Here is a 6000-nt window from a genome sequence, read left to right as displayed (position 1 = left end):
ATCTGAACCGACCTTTTTCCCTTCCACCCTCGCACCATCTGGCGAAAAACGAACTCTGTTGTAACGTCCTTAAAACCGTGCAACTTTCATAAAATTGCCACGCCCGCGAGGTGCATTTTGCCGAATCTACCGACGCCCGTCTCACCCGCAGAGACGCCAACATATCCAGGGTCGCTGAACGGGCCTTCTCGCCCCCAGCCACAGAACCGTCCGCCAAAACAACCATTTTTGCCACACCGCGTTATTATTTTCCAGGTTCCCACCGCTACTAATGACTCGACACGCTTCAGCAGCTCTGCTCTGCCAGTTTCCACAAGAAATGCGGGCAGCGTACCTCCAATGCATCCGCCTGTGGGTGCCGCCCTCTGAACCGCTCCATCTGTGCGCGAGAGAGCGCGTCAACTGCCACGTTTTTATAACCCGGTACATGTTTTGCCCGTAAATATATATTAAGCTGTAAACATCTCAAGAACCACATGTCTCACAAGCGCCAACACCGGTGGGAATATGATGACTGCCGGTTAATAATTTGCACCATTGGAGCTTTATCGAACCAAAAAACACACCTTGTGGTCTTGTAACTCCTCGACAGGAAAAAACTCCAACAGAGTAATGTTTTGAGTCCATCGTTTTTCCAACCAGGATACCGGCCAGGGTTCCCTGCACCAGTGCTTCCGGAAAAATTACACCAAAAACCTGTTGATCCCGCTGCGTCCGCGGACAGGCTAATACCTGTAACCGACCACTCCTCTTTTGAGCACACCACGTGCCCATTAAAGGCCTCCAAGAAGATTTTCCATATGTGTAAAACCCTTCGTATCCCTGGTGTGCCTCTAATGAAGTAGTGTGGCTCCTTTATAGAGACCATCATCTAGAAAAAACACGACCCATAAGCCTGCATCTGACGCAACGTAACTTTTTCATTTTACGACCTCGTTTACCTTCTGCCGGAGGCGGGCCAATTTTTTGTTTTCCTCGGTAATCTAAAAAACCGTTTCCTCAGTGTCGATCCCGATCCCTAGGAAAAATCAGCCTAGTCACCGGGCCCATCGTTTTTTCCTCTGACAAAGGGCCGCCTATGCGTCAGCGACCGGAAAGTATGCAACAAAAAACCCCAGGTGCCCGATGATTCCATACCGATAAACAGGAAATCATCCAGGTAATGATCACCGATGTGATGCCCGTTTCAAAACCTGAGCCTCCATTCCCGGAAGGAACTTAAAAGCTCGAAATAAAAGCATGAAAGCGAACAGCCCCTCGGCAGGCACATGTCGTAGAAGAACTGGTTATCTACCTTGCGTCCCAACAATTGGAAAACCCTCAGGATGAAAATTTGCAACCACCTAAAAAACCGCCTCAATGTCGACTTTTGCTAAATGTGCCCGCTTACCTGCTGCTCTAACTAGGGCGACCGCATGGTCAAAAGACGCATAAACCACCGATGCTTGTTCTTTTGAATGCCATCATTTACCGACTCCCCTTTTGGGAAGGATAGATGATGTATCAGTTGAAACTTGCCTGTCTCCTTCTTGGGGACTAACCCCAATGGGGAGACCCGCAAATTCACAAACGGTAGTTCGTCGAAGGGGGGCGGCCATGCGGCCGGCCGCCACTTCTCTATTAACCTTTGCTTTCACTACCTCTATATTTTTTAAAGCCAATTTTAAATTGGTGCACATAATGGAAGCCGACTGAAAGGAAAACGGGATTACAAAACCGCAGGAAAAACCCTGTCTAAGGGTTCTAGCTTCCTCACCCTTGAAAAGTAGGTTTTTGACGGGCGTTGCGCTAAGATGAGTTGCATCCAATACATCCGTAGCTTTTGTAGTACCCGCAACGACACGCCCACAGGCGAGTCCCGAGGAATCTGAAAACCGTAAACCATCCTTGACCGACTCTTCGCTTCTCCCGCTCGCCACCGCTGACGAGTCCCGGGCGCGTGAGTTAACTTACCAACCACGGAAAATTACCAACCACGGGAAAATTACCAACCACGGGAAAATTACCAACCACGGGAAAATTACCAACCACGAGCGAAACCAGAAATTGTATCAGAAATCATAAACCATCTTTCACCGACTCTTCGCTTTTTCCCGCTCGCCACCGCTGACGAGTCCCGGGAGCGTGAGCCACATTACCAGATGACCATAGGACACTTATTTTTTTTTTTTGTATATACGGTCAACATCACCACCGGCTGCTAAGCCACCACACTCCTGCCCCGCAGGCGGGCCCGAGCCCCCTGGGGATCCACAGGACACCGATAACACATCTCTTTTTTCCATATTACTCAAAACCGATTTCACACCATCACCAAATCATTTTTCTCCGCCACCTTGGCGGGATCCATAACATTTTCTCATGCGTTTTAAAACAATCTGACTCACCGGCATGACCGTCCTCCGGCACCGCCAAGGGCAAGGTCCCTGCCATCCTTCCTCCGGGGCTCCTGCCTCCGCTGTACGATGGCTGCCGCGTACTCACATGCGGAGCTTCTCTCGCCGACGATCCACCAGTTGTGCCAAAGTGGCCCCGCTCCGGCCGTTTTTGTGTTGTATCCCGCCACGTGTGGCGTATATTGTGCATCCTTGCTGAATGAGGTGACGGAGGTGCTGCTAGGCGGTAGGTTTGCTGGTGATACCGTTGACCTGGATCCCTAGACCCGTCGCCCAGGGCCTCTCCGCTTGGTCTCCTCATGTGTTCGCTTGCCTCCGCCCCTAATCTAGCGAGCTCGCTTTCGCGCCTTTTTGGTATCTCTCCCTTCTGGCTCTCTCTCGCTGTCTACGTTTTGCACCCAGACCTCGTCTATTGCCGCTTGCGCGACTGGCATACCCCTGCGAAGAATCACCCCCCCTGAAGATGGTGCCACCCCGAAACGTGGATTGACATAGCAGAGCCTATGCTCGCTAGGGGCTGCGACGGTTTGCTGCTGTGAAAAGTGATGTCAGCGAGCCGCGCGATTGCTATGCTCGTGACCCTGGGTGCTGGCTGCGTACCCGGTGCCCGCGTGTGTGCATGGTACGTGCTGGCTATGGCGCCGCCTATGTGGGGAGTGACCAACATAGGCCCCTATTGGGGGGCCCTCCGTAATGAGTGCCACCCCGTACGTCCCACTATCTCCTGATATCTCCCCACTTTCCCTGCATCCCTGTGCGCTGCCTGCCCTCGTGCCTACACTGCTAGCAGAGCTGGTGGCCGGGCTATAATCCCTATCCCTCCCCCCCCCCCTGTGTTTCCTCTCCCGGGCAATGGGTTTAAGGGCCTGGCCACCTGCTCCCCTGGGGCTTCTCCTCCCCCCATTCTCCCCGTTACCTGACACTGCCGCATCGCTGCGCTGCCATCTTGAGAGGGCCTGCTTTCCCGCCATGCCTCCACGCGTGTCTCGTGTCTCCTCAAATGCTCCGTGCCATGTCCTGCTGTAGCCGTGCGCCCGACTGCGCGCTGGCTCCTGGACGCGGAGCCTCCGCTTAATGCTGCCTCTGTGCCTCTTCTGCCTTGCGGACTGCCGATCGGCTGTTCCCGCTGCTCCAACGCGGGCGCTCCAACTGCCGCGCGGTTTTGAATTTCCCGCCAAACCCCTCGTGGCGCGTCCCGCGCCCTACGGCTTCTCACCGCCGCGACCGCTCCTGCGGCCGACCCTCTTAGCTGCAGGGCTTGGGCTAAGCCTCGCTGGGGGTGGGGGAGGGGGGACTGGGGGGAAGTTTTTCTTCTCTTCGGGCGGCCTCGCCCGGCATCCCCCGGTTGCTCCGCTCCTCCGCTTGCCGCCGGAAGCCCTGCAGCCGGCCCGACTGGCCTCCCCGACTCCGATCGGCAACTTGCCTTTTATTCCTCCAGCCACTCAGCGCCGTCCCGTTGAATCAACCTCCTGGATCTGCTCATGCAGGTCAGCCCTCCTCGGATCTTGGGGCTTCTGGATCCCACGGACTTGATGGTGCTCCTTTCTTCCCACTTGCAGGTATTCTTTTCCGCGCCTCCCTTCTTCTTGCTGCTCCTTCTCTCTGTTGCACTCTCTCTGCTTCAAAAATCCTCTTTTACTCCTTGAAGACATCTTATGCTGCTGTCTCTCCTCTGTCCTTCTCTCTTCACCGCTTGACTCCTGACTGAAGCTCCTTCCGCTCCCCCCCCTTCTTTCCTGTCTAAACTCCACCCCCTTTTTGCTCGCTCTGCTTAACCCCTACTGTGCCTGTTCCCAGTCATGTGCCGCCTCCTTACTCAGCTCGCAGCATTCAGTTCAATACATTTGAGCAAGATCTTGTTAAAGGAAAAGTACAAAACATTGACACAGACTAGTTCATACAAAATGGAAGGAGCATACTATAAGACAGTGAAGGGGAAACGGAGTCATACATTTCATTAACACCAACATTAAGGATTTGTGATGTAGAAGTATTAACTTTGTAATAAGTGACTTCCATAAATGTGTAAATTATGTTATTCACTACTGATAGGGAAGTAATTGGCTTAGTCAGTACTAGAATAACGTCATCAGCATAAAGTCCTATTTTAGTACTTTTCAGTACTCTAACGAGACAGTTCACACAGCAAGCTACAACGCAAAGATAACAGGACACAAGTCACACAGCAAGTTGCACACAATAGTAACAGAACAAAAGCCACACAGAAAGCTGCAACACAAAGGTAGCAGGACAAGTCACACAGCGAGCTGTCCAAAAGCCACACAGCAAGCTGCATACAAAGGTAACAGGACACAAGCCACACAGCAAGCTGCAACACAATAATAACAGGACAAATTCGTAAGGCGTGAGGCTAGGATTTTAGCAAAAACTTTTACATCAGAGTTGCCTCCCCTTCCCTCCCCCTCGCCGGCTCACCCCCTCCCTCCTTCCCTCCGGCTGTTTCCAAGGGGAGTGGGCGGTACGGGGGTGAAGCTAAGCACCTACGCCTTGTCCGCAGCCAGCAATGAAAGAGGGTGGGGCGGGATGGATCTTAGCTCTGCCTCCATCCCACTCCCTTCCATTACAAACAGCTGGAGGGGAGGAGAAAGGAGGAGAGAAGAGGGAGTTTAGCAGTCACGCTGCTAAACTCCCTCCCACCTCCCTTCTCTGGCCGCTATCATTGGCTCCCTTAGGAGTCTATGCAACAGCCGACGTATTCCAGGCAGAAAGATTTCTAGCACTATCTTTTCTGCCGGCATAAAAGCACCCGGTGCTATATTGGCCGGCCAGGCAATCTGCCCCAAAGACCAGGATCATTGAACAGTATGAAAGTAGCTGTATAACTCCATATCAGCATGGAATTATGAGGGGTCCAATTTAAATAGTAACATAGTTTGTAAGGCCGAATGAAGACAATGTCCATCTAGTCCAGCCTGTTTATCCTCCTATGTTGTTGATTCAGAGGAAGGCAAAAAACCCCAAGAGCAGAAGCCAATTAGGCCTTTTGGGGAAAAAATTATTTCTCGACCCCCTAATGGCAATCAGACTGTTCCCTGGATCAACCCCTAATAGTTCCTACCTGCCTGTATACCCGGATTAACAATTAAAGGGGTTGTCCCGCGGCAGCAAGTGGGTCTATACACTTCTGTATGGCCATAACAATGCACTTTGTAATGTACATTGTGCATTAATTATGAGCCATACAGAAGTTATAAAAAGTTTTTCACTTACCTGCTCCGTTGCTAGCGTCCTCGTCTCCATGGTTGCCGTCTAATTTTCGCCGTCTAATGGCCAAATTAGACGCGCTTGCGCAGTCCGGGTCTTCTTCTCTTCTCAATGGGGCTCCGTGTAGCTCCGCCCCGTCACGTGCCGATTCCAGCCAATCAGGAGGCTGGAATCGGCAATGGACCGCACAGAAGAGCTGCGGTCCACCGAGGGAGAAGACCCCGGCGGCCATCTTCAACCGGTAAGTAAGAAGTCACCGGAGCGCGGGGATTCAGGTAAGCGCTGTGCTGTTTTTTTTTAAAGTCCCTGCATCGGGGTTGTCTCGCGCCGAACGGGGGGGTGAAAAAAAAACAAAACGTTTCGGCGCGGGACAACCCCT

The sequence above is a fragment of the Eleutherodactylus coqui genome, chromosome 7 (assembly GCF_035609145.1).
Source record: "Eleutherodactylus coqui strain aEleCoq1 chromosome 7, aEleCoq1.hap1, whole genome shotgun sequence".
NCBI lineage: Eukaryota > Metazoa > Chordata > Amphibia > Anura > Eleutherodactylidae > Eleutherodactylus > Eleutherodactylus coqui.
The sequence above is the reverse complement of the archived record's forward strand: the minus strand, read 5'-3'. Positions refer to the sequence as shown.